The following is a 13810-nucleotide window of genomic DNA, read 5'->3' as shown; positions in this document are numbered from 1 at the left end:
TCCAGTTTCATCCATGTCCCTACAAAGGACATGAACTCGTCATTTTTTATGGCTGCATAGTATTCCATGGTGTATATGTGCCACATTTTCTTAATCCAGTCTATCATTGTTGGACATTTGGGTTGGTTCCAAGTCTTTGCTATTGTGAATAGTGCCGCAATAAACATACGTGTGCATGTGTCTTTATAGCAGCATGATTTATAGTCCTTTGGGTATATACCCAGTAATGGGATGGCTGGGTCAAATGGTATTTCTAGTTCTAGATCCCTGAGGAATCGCTACACTGACTTCCACAATCATTGAACTAGTTTACAGTCCCACCAACAGTGTAAAAGTGTTCCTATTTCTCCACATCCTCTCCAGCACCTGTTGTTTCCTGACTTTTTAATGATTGCCATTCTAACTGGTATGAGATGGTATCTCATTGTGGTTTTGATTTGCATTTCTCTAATGGCCAGTGATGATGAGCATTTTTTCATGTGTCTTTTGGCTGCATAAATGTCTTCTTTTGAGAAGTGTCTGTTCATATCCTTTGCCCACTTTTTGATGGGGTTGTTTGTTTTTTTCTTGTAAATTTGTTTGAGTTCTTTGTAGATTCTGGATATTAGCCCTTTGTCAGATGAGTAAGTTGCGAAAATTTTCTCCTATTCTGTAGGTTTCCTGTTCACTCTGATGATAGTTTCTTTTGCTGTGCAGAAGCTCTTTAATTAGATCCCATTTGTCAATTTTGGCTTTTGTTGCCATTGCTTTTGGTGTTTTAGACATGAAGTCCTTGCCCATGCCTATGTCCTGAATGGTAATGCCTAGGTTTTCTTCTAGGGTTTTTGTGGTTTTAGGTCTAACGTTTAAGTCTTTAGTCCATCTTGAATTAATTTTTGTATAAGGTGTAAGGAAGGGATCCAGTTTCAGCTTTCTACATATGGCTAGCCAGTTTTCCCAGCACCATTTATTAAATAGGGAATCCTTTCCCTATTAGCTTGTTTTTCTCAGATTTGTCAAAGATCAGATAGTTGTAGAAAAGCGGCGTTATTTCTGAGGGCTCTGTTCTGTTCCATTGATCTATATCTCTGTTTTGGTACCAGTACCATGCTGTTTTGGTTACTGTAGCCTTGTAGTATAGTTTGAAGTCAGGTAGCGTGATGCCTCCAGCTTTGTTCTTTTGGCTTAGGATTGACTTGGCGATGCGGGCTCTTTTTTGGTTCCATATGAACTTGAAAGTAGTTTTTTCCAATTCTGTGAAGAAAGTCATTGGTAGCTTGATGGGGATGGCATTGAATCTATAAATTACTGTGGGCAGTATGGCCATTTTCACGATATTGATTCTTCCTACCCATGAGCATGGAATGTTCTTCCATTTGTTTGTATCCTCTTTTATTTCATTGAGCAGTGGTTTCTAGTTCTCCTTGAAGAGGTCCTTCACGTCCCTCGTAAGTTGGATTCCTAAGTATTTTATTCTCTTTGAAGCAATTGTGAATGGGAGTTCACTCATGATTTGGCTCTCTGTTTGTCTGTTATTGGTGTATAAGAATGCTTGTGATTTTTGTACATTGATTTTGTATCCTGAGACTTCGCTGAAGTTGCTTATCAGCTTAAGGAGATTTTGGGCTGAGACAATGGGGTTTTCTAGATATACAATCATGTCGTCTGCAAACAGGGACAATTTGATTTCCTCTTTTCCTAATTGAATACCCTTTATTTCCTTCTCCTGCCTAATTGCCCTGGCCAGAACTTCCAACACTATGTTGAATAGGAGTGGTGAGAAAGGGCATCCCTGTCTTGTGCCAGTTTTCAAAGGGAATGCTTCCAGTTTTTGCCCATTCAGTGTGATATTGGCTGTGGGTTTGTCATAGATAGCTCTTATTATTTTGAGATACGTCCCATCAATACCTAATTTATTGAGAGTTTTTAGCATGAAGGGTTGTTGAATTTTGTCAAAGGCCTTTTCTGCATCTATTGAGATAATCATGTGGTTTTTGTCTTTGGTTCTGTTTATATGCTGGATTACATTTATTGATTTGCGTATATTGAACCAGCCTTGCATCCCAGGGATGAAGCCCACTTGATCATGGTGGATAAGCTTTTTGATGTGCTGCTGGCTTCGGTTTGCCAGTATTTTACTGAGGATTTTTGCCTCAATGTAAATCAGGGATAATGGTCTAAAATTCTCTTTTTTGGTTGTGTCTCTGCCTGGCTTTGGTATCAGGATGATGCTGGCCTCATAAAATGAGTTAGGGAGGATTCCCTCTTTTTCTTTTGATTGGAATAGTTTCAAAAGGAATGGTACCAGTTCTTCCTTGTACCTCTGGTAGAATTTGGCTGTGAATCCATCTGGTCCTGGACTCTTTTTAGTTGGTAAGCTATTGATTATTTCCACAATTTCAAATCCTGTTATTGGTCTATTCAGAGATTCAACTTCTTCCTGGTTTAGTCTTGGGAGGGTGTATGTGTCGAGGAATTTATCCATTTCTGATAGATTTTCTAGTTTATTTGTGTAGAGGTGTTTGTAGTATTCTCTGATGGTAGTTTGTATTTCTGTGGGATCGGTGGTGATATCCCCTTTATCATTTTTTATTGCGTCTATTTGATTCTTCTCTCTTTTCTTCTTTATTAGTCTTGCTAGCGGTCTATCAATTTTGTTGATCCTTTCAAAAAACCAGCTCCTGGATTCATTAATTTTTTGAAGGGTTTTTTTGTCTCTGTTTCCTTCAGGTCTGCTCTGATTTTAGTTATTTCTTGCCTTCTGCTACCTTTTGAATGTGTTTGCTCTTGCTTTTCTAGTTCTTTTAATTGTGATGTTAGGGTGTCAATTTTGGATCTTTCCTGCTTTCTCTTGTGGGCATTTAGTGCTATAAATTTCCCTGTACACACTGCTTTGAATGTGTCCCAGAGATTCTGGTACGTTGTGTCTTTGTTCTCGTTGGTATTGTGCATAGTGCTGTCATGAACATAGGAGTTCATGTGTCTTGTTTGTAGAACGATTTATTTTCCTTTAGGAAATGGGATTGCTGGTTGGATGGTAGTTCTGTTTTTAAGTTCTTTGAGAACTCTCCAAACTGCTGTCCACAGTGGCTGAGCTAATTTACATTCCCACCAGCAGTGTATAAGAATTCCCTTTTCTCTGCAGCCTCACCAGCGTATTATTTTTTGACTTTTTAATAATAGCTATTCTGACTGGCGTGAGATGGTATCTCATTTTGGTTTTGATTTGCATTTCTCTGATGATCAGTGATGTTAAACAGTTTTTCATATATTTGTTGGCTGTTTTTATGTATTCTTTTGGGAAGTGTTTGTTCATATCCTTTGCCCACTTTTTAATGAGGTTATTTGCTTGTTGAATTGCTTAAGTTCCTTATAGATTCTTGATATTAGACCTTTGTTGGATGTATAGTTTTTGGATATTTTCTCCTATTCTGTAAGGTCTGTTTATGCTGTTGATAGTTTCTTTTGCTATGCAAAAGCTCTTTAATTAGGTCTCACTTGTCAATTTTTTTGTTGCAATTGAGATCTTAGCTACAAATTCCTTGCCAAGGCCAGTGTCCAGAATGGTATTTCCTAGGTTTTTTTCTCGGATTTTTATAGTTTGAGGTCATTGTTCCATATGTGTATGACTGTGTGCATGTCTACATCCTTCCTATTAATCTGTAATGGTAGGTCCTGTTCAGAGTCCTTTTGTCATTGAACAGTTAATTTCCTCACAACATTCTGTGCCCAAGTCCTTAGGTGATCTATACCTGGCTGACCTATCCGTGACAGTGCGTGGTCATAGAAAAAAAGATTACATTTAGTTATCGATTAAAGATAATCTGTTAACATTTCCTGAACACTTAAATTTTCCCCCAAGAAAATACTAATGTCTGTCAGTCAACAAACACTTGCAGAATGCTAGTGTAAACAGCATTGTGCCTGGTATTGTGGGCTCTCCAGAGATGTGCACCACCTTGTTCCTGCCATCTGAAGTGTCTTAGACTTCTCAACGAAGAGGATATGGACACTAGTCAAGTTAAACAGCAACCTAAAATATGTTAAATATAGTTATGAGCTAAGTGAGAGGCATGGACAAGAATCAGGTAGCTTAGAGGAAGGAGAAATCATTTTTACTTGAATTAGAGAGTGATCAAAGATTTAATGGAAGCTTGAATAGGGCATTAAACAAATAGTTGGGGTTTGAGTATAAAAGAGTAAGGCTACCTGACATTTATAAGTAAGGGTGACAGTTATCACATTTCCTGTGCCGAGCAGCAATGAAGAAACAACTAAAAAAAAGAATGCTTGAAGTGTGTGGTGGAAACTTTTCTTCATCAGTGACTTATTTGTTCCTTATTTTCTCCTAAAGTAGAATTTCAGAAAAGCTTCCACCTAGGACATACAGCAGTCATTTCAGCTACTATAAGGATCACTTTAGTAGGAAATCCTTCCAGACTTTTCACCCAAGTAAAATTTCAGCAGGAAGACAGGAATAAGATACATTGAAAAGTTATTGTTCATGACTACAGTTTGATTTAATAAAGGCTTGATTCAATCTCATTGGCAAAATTTTTTTTTTTTTGAGATGGAGTCTCACTATGTCACCCAGGCTGGAGTGCAGTGCTGTGATCTGCAGCCTCTGCTGCCTGGGTTCAAGGGATTCTTCTGCCTCAGCCTCCCAATTAGCTGGGATTACAGGTGCCTGCCACTGTACCCGGCTAATTTTTGTAGTTTTTAGTAGAGACGGGGTTTTACCATCTTGGCCGGGCTGGTCTTGAACTCTTGAACTCCTTACCTTGTGATCCACTCGCCTTGGCCTCCCAAAGTGCTGGGATTACAGGCGTGAGCCACAGGGCCTGGCCTCATTGGCATATATACTAGTGGTCACTGCTGAGTTATATCTTGATTTGAATCCTAACATATAAAGAGATATTTCCAAGTTCACTATTTTTTTACATGTAGATAGGTGGCTATCGATATTTGTCACTATAGATAAATATCATAATTTGATAGGAGTTTCTATTAACCTCTTAAAGTTTCTTTTTTTTTTGAGATGGAGTTTCGCTCTTGTCACCCAGACTGGAGTGCAGTGGCACAATCTCGGCTCACTTCAACCTCCGCCTCCCGGGTTCAAGCAATTCTCCTGCCTCAGCCTCCTGAGTAGCTGGGATTACAGACGCCCACCACCATGCCCAGCTAATTTTTGTATTTTTGGTAGAGACAGGGTTTCACTCTGTTGGCCAGGCTGGTCTCAAACTCCTGACTTCAGGTGATCTGCCCACCTCGGCCTCCCAAAGTGCTTACAGGTGTGAGCCACTGTGCCTGGTCAACCTCTTAAAGTTTCTTTCACAATAAAGCATGTACTAATATTACAAACTATTTGAGTCCTATTTTTTGTTTTGTAAAGCAGATTTTAAAATGAATATAATTTATATTGAGACCCTTTGATTATATTTACTTATTAAAAGCAAACCCATTAGTGCATTTTAGAGTCAAACATCTTTCTCCTTGTATTCTTTTATTATATAGCTAAAGGAAAAATAATGCCACACAGAAACGAAACCAGTTTTTCCAAAAACAGTAAGGATAGAATCTTGAGACAGTCTGCTCACTTTAATTTTTATTTTATATTTTAGTCTTTTGGCCAGTAGCAAATTGATGTGACCTTGTGCATGTTTCTCTGAATATCCACAGTTGTTCAACTGCATGAATTGCTGCCAGTGTGACAATGAGCTGGAAGCTATATCCAGCTTGCTTCTCACACTGTATTTTTGTAAAGACCTAGATTCTTTCAAGATATTACTAAATGATCCATGATTAAAGGTTTTGGTGGTTTGCTAATTTTAGGAAAGGTGGGAGCAATCACAATGTATATTACATAGTGTATATTGGTATTTTATTTAACCCAGTGTTTCCCAAATGTATTTGAACTTGGGAACACCCACCCCCTGTCTTTCTTCCTTCCAAATTCCTTCCTTTCTTACTTTATTTTTTAAGAACACTTACTAAAATCTCTTATAGAACAAGTTTCAGGAATGTGCACTATGAAACTTTCATGCACACATGCATGTTATTTAGATATGTTGCTTATGTCTTTTTCTATTAATCTCCACCTTTTCCGGGGCATAGGTTGGGAGGAAGAAGGAAAATGAGTAACTTACAAGTTTTACTAGTTATTCTGATGTCAAATTTGGTGGGAAAGAGGCTGAAGCTTATATCTGAAATAAGGTTTGAGATTGATCTGAGTATTTTAAGAGTTCTTACTATCTGTATCTTCTATAGTTTGTTGCTCTGTACAAGCAGGAGTTGACAGAGCATAACAGAAGTTACCTCTATGGGAAAGAGAAAGGTGGGTTGGAGGTGAAATGAGACTTTTTGCTTTTGTAACCTTAAGAAGAAAAAGCAAATTAAAAGACCTAAACTGATGGAGAGAACCAGTACTTTACAACAGAATTTCTTATTTCAAACTTTTGTAAGTACTAGCCTCTCTGGTAGTTTTAAATGCATTTTGTTTAGAAAGTACCAAAATTTGTAAAACTTTTTTTAAGAAACAGGCTTATATAAAGTAAGATAAATCTGGTAAGATAAGATTAATATCTTTTGTCCTTTATCTTGTACATACCTGTTATTAATATACTATGCCATCATTGTCTATTTATGTGCTAAGTGAGTAACTATATATTATTTTTCTCTGTATCTTTGGCACCTAACCTTGCACTGTGCCTGGTACATAGTAGGCATTCAGTAAATGTTTGTTGATGTGAGTGTCGGGGGTGGGAAAACTTAATTTTACAGTCATTCCTAGGGGAATACATTAATGGTTGAAATCTTAAAAGGGTTATGTTCTTTTGAAAACATCTTTAAAATATAGCCTATTTTATTTTTGTATTTATGTCTATCTTGTCTAAGAAAGGATTTAAGGTGGTATTAATAAGTACACTTAGTACAGTGGGATCAAATAAAATTTAAAATAAATGGGTAAAAGAACAAAATTGGAGGATTTATACATCCCCATTTCAAAACTCAATCTAAAGTGACAGTATTCAAGACAACGTGGCCGTGGCATAGGATAAGCATATAGATCAATGGAGAGGAATTGAGAGTCCAGAAATAAACATTTACATTTTTGGTCCATTGATTTTTGGAAGAGCTGCTAAGACAATTAAATAGAGAAAGGGTTATTTTTTCAATAAATGGTGCTGGAAAAATTGGACATCATATACAAAAATTAACTTCCTCACCATAACCATACACAAAAATTAGCTGACAATGAATTATGGGCCTAAATGTAAGAGCTAAAATTATAAAACTTCTAAAAGAAAGCATAGAAGAAACTTTATGACCTTGGATTAGGCAGAGTTGTTAGGTATGACACCAGAAGCATGAGCCATAAGATACAAAATTGATGAATTTGACTTAATTAAAATTAGCATATTTATGCTACAAAAGACATTGGGAAGAAACTGAAAAGACAGGCTGCAGACTGGGAGAAAATATTTGCAAATCATGTGTGATAAAGGACTTGCATCCAAAACATGTAAAGAATTATAAGTAAATAATAAGGCAAACAACCCAACTTAACAATGAGCAAAAGAACAGAATAGACACTTCATCTGAAAAGACTTGAGAATGATTAATAGCCACATGTAAGCACAGTGAGCATCCTTAGTCATTAGGAAGATACACGTTAAAAACACAATGAGATACCACAATGAGATTACATCCCCTAGGATGGCTGTAATAAAAAAGACAGTATATAGTGTCTGGGATGTGGAGAAACAGGAACTCTCATATTATACATTGTTGGTAGGAATGTAAATTGTTACAGCCACTTTGGAAAATAGTTTGGCTGTTTCTTTTAAAGTTAAACCAACTTACCATATGTAGTAAGGTTCTCCAGAGAGACAGAACGAATCAGGTGTGTGTGTGTGTGTGTGTGTGTGTGTGTGTGTGTGTGTGTGTGTGTGTGTGTGTGTGTGTGTGTGTGTGTGTGTGTGTGTGTGTGTGTGTGTGTGTGTGTGTGTAGAAATTTATTTATTTGCTGAGACGGTGTGTGTGTGTGAAGAAATTTATTTATTTATTTGCTGAGACGGAGTCTGGCTCTGTCGCCCAGGCTGGAGTGCAGTGGCGCGATCTCGGCTCATTGCAAGCTCTGCCTCCCGGGTTCATGCCATTCTCCTGCCTCAGCCTCCCGAGTTGCTGGGACTATGAGTAGCTGGGACTACAGGCACCTGCCAACATGCCCGGCTAATTTTTTTTTTTTTTTTTTTTTTTTGTATTTTTAGTAGAGATGGGGTTTCACCGTGTTAGCCAGGATGGTCTCGATCTCCTGACCTCGTGATCCGCCCACCTCGGCCTCCCAAAGTGCTGGGATTACAGGCGTGAGCCACCGCGCCCGGCCGAAATTTATTTTAAGGAATTAATTGGCTCAGAAAGAGTTGCATTTTGAGTCCAAAGGCAGTCAGCTGGAAAACCAGAAGAGCCAGTGTTGCAGATGAAGTCTGAGGGGAGTCTGCTGGGGAATTCCCTTTTGCCCAGGGAGGTCAGCCTTTTGTTCTATTCAGGCCATCAACTCATTAGATGAAGCCCCCCCATATAATGGAGGACCATCTGCTCTACTCAAAGTCTAACAATCTAAATGCAGATCTTGTCCAAAATTACTCTTGCAGAAATGTCGAGAATAATGTTTGACCAAATATCTGAGTGCTGTGGTCCAACCAAACTGATACATAATTTTTAATCATTGTGCCATATAAACTCAGCAATTCCACTTCTTAGAATCTGCCCAAGAGAAATGAAAACATATGTTCACACAAAGACTTGTATGTAATTGCTCTTGGCAAAATTATTTATAATAGATATTAATAAAAACAAGAAAAAATACAATGTCCATAACCTGGTAAATGGATAAACAAAATGAGGCATATCTATACATTGAAATACTATTCAGCAATGAAAAAGGAAGAAAGTATTGATATATGCTGCAGCATGGATGAAACTAAAAAATATAGTGTTGAGTGAAAGGAACTAGACTCATAGACTACATATTATATGATTTCACTTATGAAATTTCCAGAAAAGGGAAACTGAGTTAGCAAGGAGATTAGAGGGGAACTAGGGGTTGGAGCAGGAATTGACTGCATATAAACTCAAGGGAATTGGGAGAGATAATGGAAAACTGGATTGTAGTGATGATTGCATCCATTTAGTACATTTTGGTCCTCTATAAATGGACTAAAACGTCATTGAACTGTCCCCTGTTCAATGGACAATGATTAATTTTATGGTATATAAATTGCACTTCAATCCATATCAAAATTATAAAAGTAGTACAAATGGAGTAAGGATGGGACACACATTATATCTTATAAAAGCTCCTATATTTTGCTTGAGGTGGATCGTGGATTTTGCTTTAAGCTCTCTAAGACATCTCTCAATATGAAATTTGTTTTCTGTTGTTCACAAGATCAAAATTTATCAATATTTTAGGAGAAGCCTAATAATTATAATTCAAAGGAAAATGTTTTCTTTTCGTTATAGTGCAGTGTAATCAAGTCTGTCCTTAAACAACATCCTCATAGTAAATAACTGAAGACTCTCTTCTGAAGACCTGTTTCTTGAGGCCCCTTTCTATACAATCTGGTAGCCTAACATCAAAGGCACATTGATAAATACAGCCCTGTTGAGTGAATAGGGAGGAGATCAGCAAAAGTAAAAGGCCAGGAATGCTATTCTTTGGTCGTATGACTCAGTCCCAGAAATGGAACTACAAAAGACCTCGAGTAGCCAAAGCAACATTGGGAAAAAGAACAAAGCTGGAGGCATCACACTACCTGACTTCAAATTATACTACAAAGCATTCCCAAACCTCAAGAAAAATATAAATATCCAGGCACAGGAAGGTCAAAGGTCATACAGCCTACCAAGACCAAATCATAAAGGAATAGAACACCTGAGTACAGCAATAATGAGTCACAAAATTGAATCAGTAATAAGAATTAGTCCATCAAAGAAATGCCCAAACCCTGATGCTTTTCCTGCTGAACATTTAAAATAGAAATAATGCCAATTCTCCTCAAAATATTCCAAAGAATATTAACCAATAGTAACCAAAACAGCATGGTACACACATAAAAACAGACACATAGGACAGTGGTACAGAATAGAGAACCCAGAAATCCATGTATTTACAGCCAGCTGATTGTTTGATGAACATGCTAAGAACACACATTGGGGAAAGGACATCCTCTGAAATAAATGGGGCTAGGAAAACTGGACATCCATGTGCAGAAACTAGATACCTGTTTCTTACCAACATCAACTCAAAATGGATTAAAGACAGACTATGAAACTATTAGAATGAAACACAGAAGAAACACTTCATGACATTGGTCTAGATAAGGTTTGTATGGGTAAGACTTCAAAAGCACAGACAAGGAAAGCAAAAATAGACAAATGGGATTACATCAAACTTAAAGCTCTATACAGCAAAGGAAACAACAGAGTGAAGAGACAATCTGTAGAATGGGAGAAAATATTAGCTAACTACACATCTGACAAGGGGTTAACATCCAGAATGTATAAGGAATCTAAACAACTCAATAGCAAAAAGCAAGCAAACAATCTGAATGCTAAAGTGGGAAAAGATCTGAATAGATATTTCTCAAAAGAAGACATGCAAATGGCAACAGACATATGAAAAAATGTTCAACATCACTACATCAGGGAAACGCAAATCAAAACAATAATGAGATTATCATCTTACCCCAGTTAGAATGGCTATTACCAAAAAGACAAAAAATAACAAATCCTGGCAAGGATGTGGAGAAAAGGGAACTCAATTTACACTGTTGGTGGGAATGTAAATTAGTACAGCCATAATAAAAACAGCATGGAAGTTCTTTAAAATATTAATAACAGAACTACCATATGATCTAACAGTTTCACTGCACTGCTTATATATCCAAAATAAGTGAAATCAGTATGTTGTTGAAGAGATATCTGCCCTCCTATGTTTATTGCAGCACTAGTTACAATAGCCAAGATATGGAATCAACCTAAGTGTTTATTAGTGTATGAATGGATAAATAAAATATGTCATATATACACAAGGAATACTATCCAGCCATAGAAAAGAATGAAATTCTGTCATTTGCAACGAACGTAGATGAACCCAGAGGTCATTATATTAAGTGAAATAAGCCAGGCATCTCATTTATATGTGGAATCTAAAAAAGTTTATCTCATAGAAGTAGAAAGTAGAATAGTGGTTACCACTGGCTGGGGAAGAGATAGGAGAGATGAAGAGAGGTTGGTCAACAAGTGCAAACCTACAGTCACATAGGAGGAATAAGTTCTGGTGTTCTATGTTACAGTAGGGTGACTGTAGTTAATAATAACATTTCAAAATACAAGAGAAGCTTTGAATGTTCTCATCAAAAAATGACAAGTATCAAAATACCACACTGTATTCCATAAATATATACAAGTATTATGTGTCAAAAATAAAATAAAACTTTAAAAAGATGTCAGTTTGGTCATACACATATTTACGTAAACATAGTTTATCATTTTACTCTTTTATATTTCATCACTTATCTCACATTGGTATTTTTTATGTTGTGTTTGAAAATCACTGCTGTAGAGTACCATAAAGGGTCTTAATTTTCTATTTGTAATCCCACTCTTGCTTCAATCATGAGAAAGTGACTGAATAACTGTGTTAAATGAACTGAAGGAGAGCCTGAGCATGAATCCTTTGGCTTGATTATCTATGTACAATAGTTTATTTAGTAAGACGAAAATGGTTGGTTATAATTGCAGTGATTTAGTTGGAGTATATTGTGTTTGGAAAATTGTTTGTTTTATAATATCTCAGAGAAAATTGGCCTCTCAGAAGTAATTTTGCCTTATAATGAACTTTTCAAATTGCTTCTGCAAAATCACTAGGTTCAGGTTTCTGCTTTCAGTTAGGTTGTAGAAGGTGGTAATGGGACATTGTGGCTTCTGGAACAACTAAAAAAAATAATAAGTTACAAAAATCAATGTTGTAATAATATGTTACTACCTAATAAAATGCCCCAATATTCAGTGGTGTAAAACAGCAAGTCTCATTTAGCTCATCGTTCTATGGGTTAAAAATTCAGGCAGGTCCCAGCTTGGTGATTTTTGGTTGCATGTTTCATTGACTGAGATCACTGGGTGATATTCTGCTGGTGGATGGAATGCTCTGGAGGATTCAAGATACATATATACAAGGTGCCTGGGCAGAGGTGGAAGGCTAAGTCTACATGACCTTTCTAGCATGGTAGTCTCAGCATAGTCAGACTTATTATTGTGGCTTCCGGCTTCTAGAGAGAATTTTCCTGGAGACAGAAAGTGGACGCTGCCAGTGTCTTAAAGCCTAAAACTGAAAAATGGTATCATATCACTTCCACTATATTCTGTTGGTCAAAGGAGTCACAGAGTTCTCCCAGTTTTAGTGAGAGAAGACATATGCATGACCTTCCAGTGGAAGAAGTATCAAAACATTTGTGGCCATCTTTAATCCACCACAGTCCACTATCTGGTCACAAATGATTCAGTCTCTTCCTGTGTTCCTTATATACTCACCCACTTCCAAGAATCCCAAGATTATTTTCCAACTCTTCTTTACCCTGAGTCTTAAAGTTCAAGAACTTGTTATTTACAACAAGTACACTGTTCAGGAATCTTCTCAGGTGTAGCTGAAGAGACAACTGCCCAACAATATAATGAAGAGGCAGTCATAGAATAGCTGCAGTAAACATTCCCATTCACAAATAGGGAAACAGGAGACATATAGCTTCACTGGTCCATAGAAATTTTGATATCCTGATGTTAGTTCTTTTATTAGGCTATTCTTGCCTCCTGATAATGATTCTCCCTGGCTCCAGGTTTTGCTCTCTCAATTTAGAGTCATGCTTTTTCTGTAAGAAATGGTCATTTTTTGCAACTGAGTAGCCTTTTCAGCCTTTCTGCCTGTAGAAATTTGAGAGTCCAAAAGCCTGTTTTCATTTTGCACTATCTCTGTCCCTTTCAGCGCAAGCTGATATAATGTTTTTTAAAACTTTGTGGGCTTCCTGTGTATCAAATTGTAGCCCACTCCATTAATCAGAGGCCCACCCACATTTATTTTAAAGAGGCATTTTTTTCTTTCATACTGAGTCAAGGTATTTTGAAACAACACCCATAATATTCCTATGAGCTTTTCTGTCTATTTAAGAGTCCAAAGTGCACATCATCAAGATTCTTGGGGCCTTTTGCCTTAGAACAGAATCTAAGTGTCATACTCTTAAGATTCTTAGAACTGAACTAGATACGATTTTAGTTTTTCAGTCTCAACAAGGTGTTTTACAGCCATGCTGTAGAGATTTTTATCCTGAAACCATGCTTTACTGGTAGTAGGCCCCAAGCCTTAATAGTAATTCTGTAACTCTGAAGCTTTTTCTTAACGTTTCTCTCTAGAGATAATGGGGATGAGAAACTGTTTAGTTTTGAAAAGATCGAGTCCTGGTTCTTTAAAAATTTTCCTCTAACTTCTACTTGAAAATGAAACAGTTCTTTCATCAGTTTGTGTATGCATAACTTATAGATAGCTAAAAGAGACCACCACTTTCAACCTTCCGCCTAGAAATCTTCTTAGCCAAATTTACCACTTTATGGGGGTATATTTTGTCTTTTTTTTTTTTTTAAGACAGTCTCGTACTGTCGCCTGGGCTGGAGTGCAGTGGTGCGATCTTGGCTCACTGCAACCTCCGCCTCCCGGGTTCAAGCGATTCTCCTGCCTCAGCCTTCTGAGTAGCTGGGATTACAGGTGCCCGCCACC

General features: G+C 37.2%; 1 protein-coding gene across 28 annotated transcripts in view; it reads left to right on the top strand.

Moving 5' to 3' along the window:
* The window catches only part of ZNF438 (zinc finger protein 438), a 182378-nt gene that overhangs the window by 66911 nt on the left and 101657 nt on the right, over positions 1–13810 (top strand).

The sequence above is a fragment of the Pongo abelii genome, chromosome 8 (genome assembly GCF_028885655.2).
Source record: "Pongo abelii isolate AG06213 chromosome 8, NHGRI_mPonAbe1-v2.0_pri, whole genome shotgun sequence".
Taxonomy (NCBI): Eukaryota; Metazoa; Chordata; class Mammalia; order Primates; family Hominidae; genus Pongo; species Pongo abelii.
Note: the sequence above shows the minus strand (reverse complement) of the source record. Positions and strands in the feature narration are given on the sequence as shown.